This window comes from Apium graveolens, chromosome 3 (genome assembly GCF_009905375.1).
Source record: "Apium graveolens cultivar Ventura chromosome 3, ASM990537v1, whole genome shotgun sequence".
NCBI classification, from domain to species: Eukaryota; Viridiplantae; Streptophyta; class Magnoliopsida; order Apiales; family Apiaceae; genus Apium; species Apium graveolens.
In genome coordinates, this window is record NC_133649.1 from 261,584,847 (window position 1) to 261,594,511 (window position 9,665).

A 9,665-nucleotide genomic window follows, 5' to 3' on the forward strand; every position below is an offset into this window, starting at 1 on the left:
AGCTCAAAAAGATTTAATTATGTGAAACCCTGCAGGTGGAATTTATTCTGGCATAATTAAATAAAGGTTGAGTGGATGATCAAGGATAAAAGATATTAATTAAATAAATTATCAGTAATTTATTTAATTAATGGACATACGATATTTTAAACATGGGGAATTTAATAAGCAAATAATATTGGAACCGAATTAATTAAATTACGGTATTAGGAAAGGTAGTGCAAATATTAATTCTTTAGTGGATTGAATTAATATTTAATTACATTGGGCTAGGCTCAAGATGTAATTAGAAGGTCCAACCTAATTATCCATGGTCCCTATTGTAGCCTATATATATTCTTATTCTCTTCTTGCTTGGAATTGTGTGAAAACATATTGTAGCCACCAAGGAGCAAGAAGAGAGGATAACTTGAGAAGACGGAGGCCACACTTCGCTCAAGGGAATTTGGGAATACAATAGAAGAGCGTGGAATCAACCATTAACAAGGTAATCCTCTTTTCTTAATCTGTATCGTAAAACGTAGTAACACCCTAAGTCCGTGGTTCCCAACAATTTATGTTCCAACTCATCATCTCTTGTTGCGACTGTAGATCCATTTGCTTTCAATCTTGTACCTAGTCTTTTTACTGTAAAGGTAAGTATCTTAAGCCACCGTCTTACTGGTAAATGATAGTTCGAGTTTGGACTCATATGAAACTTGTTGCAGATCTGGAGCATGAAACAGGACACATTCCTACATGAATGTCTTCGCGATTGCTTAGATATGTTATAGGGCACCATACTCTGGAAGTACAGGGTTCTCTTCTAAAAATTATATTGTGTTCCCTATAAAATTTAATCCTGAATGTCTGCAGATCAATGGAAAACAATTTGGGCTCAAGCCGATGAATTGCCCGGGACATTGTCTTGTATACAATCAAAAACCTCGTTCATACAGGGGTGAGTTATTTTTTTCTACAGATACATTAGATTATTATTATATTCATTATACTGCTTTACAAATTATGATTGCATAGCTGATTTGATGTGCCATTCATGTGTTTGTTTAGAGCAACTCCAAAAATTATTTTGCATCCTCCTCGTAAATAATATTATTAAAATGGCTCTTAACTACTTAAAATATAAAATTATTTTTTCACTCCAACAACTCTCCTCAAATTCAATCCTCATCTATTTTTTATATTATTTTCTATAATACATAGTCATACATATATAAAAAGATCCTGAATTCTTTACAAAACAATTAACAATTGCAAATATCAACCAATTGACAAAATAATGCAGAGCACTTTGATCCACCTGTTGTTAAGTCAAACGAGCTGCACATTCATTATAAACAAAAAAGACCCATAAGAAGAGATACAACTGATCAAACTTCAAACACAACAAAAACCAAATGACGGTTCTCTAGCTTCTGGAAAATATGAAACCCATAAAAGAGAAGATAAGGCATCTGCTTTGTCATACAGAAAGGGAGGGAAATGATGGATTGAGAGGGAAATTAATACTTATGAATATTAAATTGAATGAGGAAGGAATAAACACTCCTCAATATTGAGGAGAGATATAGAGCTCCTAAAGATTTGAAGATGAATTAGGAGTGTGTTGGAGACTCTTTCTCCTTCAATCTCCTCAAAATTTGACCAAGGAGCATGTATAGAGAGCTTCTTGGAGTTGCTGTTAGTACTCAAACTTTGGTGACTCCTTGTCCTTGACTAGCATAGCTAAATATATATCAATAAATTAAGTTGTTTTATCAATATATATCAGTAGATATTGATATCACTCTCAGATTTCCCACTTACAATTACTCTACTTAAAATTTTCTCTACTGTTTGTTGCACACTACAGAGCTTCCTCTCCGTTTAGCCGAGTTTGGTGTTCTGTATAGAAATGAGGCCAATGGTGCCCTTACTGGACTAACCCGCGGAAGAAGATTTGTGCAGGTATAATTTTGGCAATGAGTGGTCATCCAATGGTTTAAACTGTAAATAAATGCAAACTACACCATATATAAATCCTGTTCAATTTCAGTATGGTGGGTGTCTGACCCTAAATCAAACAGGAATAATTATATGCTTATATGTTATTTAGAAATTAGAAATTATGTATAAATTATTGTTGATTTAAAATGTTTCCTTTCAATATTTTCCTTATTTTAAAGCATGTTGTTAATATACCGTTTGGTTTTGATTTGGCCACCGAAGGGGAACACTTTAACTTTTTCTAAACTGAATTCTATATGTTCAGGTTTTGCAAGAAAGGTCTGCAGTCTACTGCTAATAAGTGTGGAAAAAGATGTCCCAACTGTAGGCAGCTTATCAGGTGCCTTTTATTTTTAATCAAACTCTTGTTACTCTATTATAATACCACAAAAGACCTATTATAATTATATAGTGTATGGCACTTGATTGGTTTTTGCCAACAAAACTTCTCTGATCAAAATTTAACCCTATCACTAGTTTTTAAAATTTAGAAAAATAAGAAAAACCATGGATAGGTATTCTACTGACCAAGACTTAACTGGATGTATATATCTATTAGATATCCAATTTGCATTGAAAGATAAGTATTATTTTCCTGGTATGCATATACATCATTTGGTTAGTGTGAATTATAAGGTAAGTTTTATGTAATAATTTAAATGTTTCACTTTTTGACCTACTTCTAGTTAGATAACTTTTATTTTACCTATTAATACTGTCTGTTATAAGCTCTCATTGACGATTCATTAAATACAGTATTATCAACAATTGATTGCATAAGACAAAGCCTTCTGTTGACTGTAAATGTATCATTTTTCTGGTTTTCAACCAGAATTTAGATGCCTTCTCTTTTTTTCTCAAGCCTTTACTCAGGTGATGCTTTTTAGGTGATATGATTTCTTATTTGAATATAGGGGGTTGCGAAGAATATGCTTCTTCAGTTAATCCAAGACGATGCTTCTTCCATGCTCAACAATCTCTATGGAAGAATTTTGTGTCTGGAGAAGAGAAAGAATTACTTGACGTAGATGTTTAGTAGTCTCATGTCTAGTGTTGGCTGTTGTGGTGTTCCATATAAGTGGAAATTAACTCATGTTGTTCTGTTGTTTTTATAATTGGTCATGTAGCGAAACTTTTGTATTTGTAGGTTGTTGAAATACTTAAGTGTATTTTGTACTAGTATACTACAAGAAATATAATATATATGTAGGGTGGCAATCCATGAAGGGCTCTCTACAAGTCTGTTGAGAACTATTATTTAAAATACGTAAATACACAATTTTTTTATCATTTTTCATCATATATAGTTACAAATTTTAATTACCAAATTAAAAATAAAGTTGCACATGTTTTTTATTTAAAAAGTCATTGAAATTTGATAAAATAATTTAAAGTGGTTCTGTAGTAGAATCACAATAAAACCACACTTATCCCAAATTATTTCACAGTAGAATCAATTGAAATCATTTTTTTAAATTTCAATTGTTAAACGTTTTATTATAATTAAATATAATTATTATTCTACATTAGCAACGAATTTGATGTAATTCTATAATAGAATCAAGGGTTCTCTACGGTTCTCTATACAAGAGGATTATCTCTTGAAGAAAGGCCTATATATGTAATAATTAATTGAGTTTATATTTATTAATTAAAATTTAGTTATTAGTCTAACTATTCTTGTATGATTTCCATTTGTATTTTAGATTTAAATATTTCTATTTTAATTATTATATTTTTGAAAAATAAAGGAAAAATCAACAAAAACAACCTATTAATATATTTTTTAATATTATTTATGTGGGGCCCACTTTTAAAAAAACTCATAACATCTATTGTAACATAGCATTTTATGTTGTTGTAGGATGCTATTTCAACATCTATATGAATCTATTATAACATTTGTAGCTATGTTACCTTAGATGTGTTCTAATGTTGCTACACATATCTATAGTTACTAGTTAGGACCTAACATAGCTTTGGTGTTGCTATAGGCTTTTTGTAGCCTATAACAACATCAAATGAGGTCTTTAGAGACACAGTTTTGGTGTTGCAAGAAGTTATTTTTAGCGTTGTGGATGTTGTTTGTGTGATTTTATGATTGTATCTTGTAGATAATTTTATCCTGAGCATTTTGGTATATTATATGTTGAATTTGGAGTTCAATAAAATATAGAAATTCGTGTTTTATTCTCAAATTATTAAAATTTGGGTTTGAATGTTCTTGAGTGTTCTTGATTGAAATTAGGCGTTTTTAATCTAGGGGTTATTAGTTTAATTGGTTTGTACCAATAAACAGATTGTATAACAAGGAATCGAATGATGTACGTTTCATGAACGGAGGGTACCCGGAACGGGTTGGCCGGAAAATCAAGCACGACGGCGGCGAGAAGTTCCGGTTGAATTTCTGGGCTGTTCGTCGAGTGTTTGATTGATCTGTTAGCATAATTGTGTTTATGGAATCAAATAGATCATACCCTATTATTTTGGTACATTTCTGGGTCGATTTTCAGGTGGCCGGAAAGCTCGGTGGTCGTCGTTAATGGCGATCGACCGACGGACGATGGCCGAAGAAGGTGATAGGGGAAAAATTGCAGTTTAACCCCCCTGTAGTTTGCAAACTTTACAAATTATGTATTGCATTTTTAAAACGTTCAAAATTACATTTCCATTTATTTTAATTTCAGAAAATTGTTTTTATTATTTAAAATTCTAAAATTCATTATTTTTAATCCTAAAAAAAATTAATTCAAAAATAAATCTAAATGTTTATTTAATTAATTTTATTTGATAATTAATTATTTAATTGGTCAATTAATTTAAATATTAATTGATTAATTGATTTAATTAGTTATTAATTAATTTTAATTGATTATTTAATTAGATTTAATTATTTTTTTGATTTAAAAATTCTGAAAAATAGTTTCGATTTTTAAAATATTATTTTAAATTATTTTCAAGACTCGATAATTATTATTAAATATTTTTAAAGTCAAATTCGGGTATTCAAACCTTGTTAGTTAATTATAAAATGATTCGTTGACCCGTTTTAATTCCGAAAAATCGTCAAAAACTATTATTAAATACCCGGAAAATCATTTTAACCTAAATCTTCTTTGAAATATTATTTTTGTCAAATATCTTACGTGCTAAATGCTATATGTGATCTGACTGATATGTAATCAACATATGTGTATATTATTTGACGATTTTTACCGTAACTTTCAATCCGTAAACCGGATTTGGGTGAAACGAATGGTAGATAAAAGGTTATAACATCTATGTGACGATTAGAATAATAATAGATTGAGTATTGATAGATATTTATGATGCCTTCCAAATCATTTTCCCCTCAAGTTTTATTTTATGGTTGAGGGAAACAGTGTTATGGTGTGATGCTTTGTCAGAATGATGAAGAGTATGGTGGGACGTCACCTAATCATGTGCTATATGTCATATGGTGCGAAAGACTGACCATCTTAAGTACCAATGTAGTTGTCTCATTTATATTCAAATCATTACTTATTCTTTCTTTTCAACTATGAGTTTATTGAATTATGGATCCTTCTAGTTTTTTGTTGCACTATTGTTCTTTACAAAAGTTTTCCAAACAAAAATCAATCTACCAAGAATCAAGCGGACAAAGTTCCAGCCATTGGATTTACAGTTTCAGGTGCGGGAAACCAGGGCATATGACAAGGATTGTAAATCACCAGTCTCAGTCAGTGATGCGCTAAGAATTATGGGATCTACTCCGATAGTGAATAAGTCTCCAAGAGAAAGAGTTTATGATATGTCTATGAAAGATGTTATTCAAAGTACGGATGTGATGGCAGGAATGGTTACTGTGAATTCCTTATATGCTAAAATGTTAGTAGAGTCGAGAGTGACTCAATCAATTATTTCTCGAGATTTTGTTGATAAGTTAAATTTCCCAGTTGAACTATTAAATGAGATCATGACTATAAAACTAGCAAATCAAGAACTTGTAAAAGATAATCAAGTGTGTATCAATTATGAGATTGAGATTTCTGGCAATAAGTTGTGCTGATTTAATATCATTTAAGAGAGGAAAATTTGACATTATTTTGAGAATGTGATAACGTTTAAGGGTCGAAGGAAACTAAAGAAATTTTATTAATGATTCAAGCTAAACAAGTTTATTGCTTATGTAATAGATAGAAGTTAGAAACCAGCGAAACTTGATGAATAGAATTTTCAATGAATATTTGGACAAGTTTGTCATTGTGTTTATAGATGATATTTTGATCTACTCGAAGTCAACGGAAGATCACGGGGAGCATCTAAGGATAAATTTGGGAATTTTTAAAAAGGAGAAGTTATATGCTAAATTTTCAAAGTGTGAGTTTTACAAGAAGTTCAATTCTTAGGGCACATAGTAAGTAATGAAGGGATCAAAGTGGATTCAGCGAAGATTGAAGCTATTATGAATTGGGAAAGGCCATAAACACCAACCGGAGTGAGAAGTTTCTTGGGATTGGCAGGATATTATCGAAGATTTGTTCAAGATTTCTCGAAGATTGCGACACCTCTGACGAAGCTTACCAGGAAAAATGAGAAGTTTATATGGAATGAGAAGTGTGAAAAAAAATTTCAAGAACTAAAGAAGAGATTGAACACGTCACTTATTTTGTCACTTCCAGATGATTAAGAAAATTTCTTAATTTATAGTGATGCTTCTCATAATGGATTAGGTTATGTTTTGATGCAGCATAATAAAGTTATTACTTATGCGTTTAGACAACTGAAACCTCATAAGCATAAGTATCCTACTCATGACTTGGAGTTGGCAGTAATAGTATTCGTCTTGAAGATTTAGAGACATTATCTACATGGAGAAAGATGTGAAATTTATACAAACCATAAGAGTTGAAATATATATTCACACGAAAGAAACTTAATATGAGACGACGAAGATGGTTGAAGTTGATTAAGGACTATGATTGCATGATTAACTATCACCCAGGAAAAGCATATAGGGTGGTAGACGCATTAAGCAAAAAGGAGAGATTGGATGTATTGATTGTTCCAGAAGAGTTATATAAGGAATTTCAGAATTTGGAATTAGAAATCAGAATTATAAGTCAAATGAAGCGAAAGTGTATAATATTACCTTTCAGACAGAGTTGTTAGTGAAGATAAAAAAATGTCAAGAGAAGATAATGGATCAGGATATCAATCATTTTGTTGGAGAAGAATTATGCACTCAAAAGGATGAGCAAACTATTTTCAGATTTTCTTCCAGAATTTGGATTCCACCAGTGGCAGAGTTGAAAAATGAAAATTCTACAGGAAGCTCACAATTCAAGGTATTCAATCCATCCAGGGAGTACCAAGATGTACAGAGATTTAAAGGAGAATTATTGGTGGCCAGACATGAAGAGAGAAATTACGGAATGGGTTAGCAAATGTTATATGTGTCAAAAAGTTAAGGTGGAGCATCAGCAACTAAGTGGATTATTGCAACCGTTAGAGATTCCAGAATGGAAGTGGGAGCAGATTGCTCTGGATTTTATAGTCGGATTACCAAGGACAAAAGAGAACCACGATGCCATTTGAGTTATAATGGACAGACTAACCAAATCAGCTTATTTCTTGCCTATTAATGAATGATTTTCATTGGACAAGCTGGTTCACATGTATTTGATAGAAATAATAGTTCATCATAGAGTCCCTGTGTCTATTGTATCGGATCAAGATCCATGATTCAATCCAAGATTTTGGAGGAGTTTTCAAGAATGTATAGGAACTAAATTGAATATAAGTATAGCTTATCATCCACAGACTAACAGCCAAAGCGAAAGAACAATCCAGAATATTGAAGACATGTTATGTGTTTGTGCCATTGATTTTAAAGGAAAATTGGGATAAGCATTTGCCCTTAATTGAATTTGCTTATAACAATAGTTGTCACGCCAGTATCAGAATGTCCTCCCTACGAAGCTCTTTACGGTCGTAAATGTCGATCACCGGTATATTGGGACGATGTCGGAGAGCATAAAATACTTGAAACCGAGTTAGTACAATAGGCAAAAGAAGTTGTCGACGTCATTCAGAAAAGGTTAAGTGCATCATAGAATCGTCAAAGGAAATATGCAGATCAATCCAGAAAAGACATGGAATTTGAAGAAGGATATCTAATATTGTTGAAAGATTCACCATGTAAAGGATTGTCTAGATTTGGAAAGAAAAGGAAGCTGAGTCATAGATACCTTGGACCTTTTGAAATTTTAAGACGTGTTGGCAAGGTTGCTTACGAATTGGCGTTACCCAACGCATATGGAGCACACTCATAATGTATTTCACGTATCGATGCTTAAGAAGTACAATCAAGATGCTAGACATGTAATTGAGTACGAGCCGATAGAACTTCAGGAAGATTTGTCTTATGTTGAGAATCTAATAGAGATTCTAGAAAAGGGAGAGAAAGCGTTAAGGAATGCAGTTGTAAATTTAGTAAGAGTATTGTGGAGAAACCCAAAGGTAGAAGAGTCAACCCGGGAGTTAGAAAGTGATATGCGAGAAAAGTATCCTCATTTGTTTATATAGAAGATTCTGAGGACATAATCCTTTTAAGGGAGGAAGGATGTAATATCTGGGATATATCGTGTAATTATTTTTATCAATAAATAATTATTATGTGAATTTTGGTGAATTATCTTGTAATTGGAATTAATGTATGGATGTTTATATATGATAAAATTTGAGTATTTTAATTTTTATATGTCCAAAATAAAGTATAGATAATTTTGGATATTTTTCTGGTAATTTATATGTTGTTATATGATTTTATAAAGAATTTATAGATTTAATAAATAATTTTCCAAGTTATTATAAACTATTTTATATAACCGGAAATCATCCAACTTCAACCGTTTTTGCGTGTTTACAACCCGGAAGTCTCGGGGAAACTTCATCCTAACCTAATTTGATTATTCTGAACATTTTCCGTGTTTTCACTTTTTCGATCCGGAGTACGGTTTGACGTGTACGAGTCCCGGCGCAAAATTTTCGATACGATATTCGTTTTAGTAAATCGATAAAACCCGTGTTCTCGAGAGACGGGATATTTTGATTAGACTATTACATTATCTTCTTACATGGTGTTTAATAAGAAGCTCGGTTTTTATAATTATCTTAAACTAGCACCAAATTGGATCAGTTTTTATTGTTACTTAGCGGCTAAATTATCTATTTTTGTATCCGATATGATGCAACGGGGTACTAATATTCCGGAAGTATAAATAGCCTTTATCTTATTTTATTTTATATAGATAATCATAAGCAAATAATTAAATTATAGAATTTACAGACTCGAATATTCGTCGTGTTCTTCCAAAATCAAACATAAAAACGAAGGCGTTATCGAAATCGAAATCAAACGTGTGAGTAACTGAATCGAAGCTCGTGAAAAGTACTTTCAGAATCTATAACTTGTTTCACTACAGAAATAAAAGGTATTTTCATATATATATTTATTTTACTTCAAATTTAATTATGATTAAAATATGAATTTTTGATTTTGATGTTGTTTGTATGATTTGATGATTGTATCTCGTAGATAATTTTATCCTGGTCATTTTGATATATTATATGTAGAATTTGGAATTCAATAACATATAGAAATTTGTATTTGATTCTCGAATTATTAAGATTAG

General features: G+C 31.4%; 1 long non-coding RNA gene across 4 annotated transcripts; it reads left to right on the forward strand.

Moving 5' to 3' along the window:
* The first annotated feature begins 382 nt into the window (after nt 1–382).
* On the forward strand, nt 383–3,206 carry LOC141711044 (uncharacterized). 4 transcript variants are annotated; one of them, XR_012571198.1, is made up of 5 exons: nt 383–487; nt 856–940; nt 1,853–1,947; nt 2,252–2,326; nt 2,901–3,206. It is a non-coding gene; the product is annotated as an uncharacterized LOC141711044 (long non-coding RNA). The 4 variants fall into 4 exon arrangements; XR_012571199.1 differs by lacking the exons at nt 383–487; nt 856–940 and adding an exon at nt 1,296–1,698; XR_012571200.1 differs by lacking the exons at nt 383–487; nt 856–940 and adding an exon at nt 1,296–1,680.
* The last annotated feature ends 6,459 nt before the right edge of the window (nt 3,207–9,665 follow it).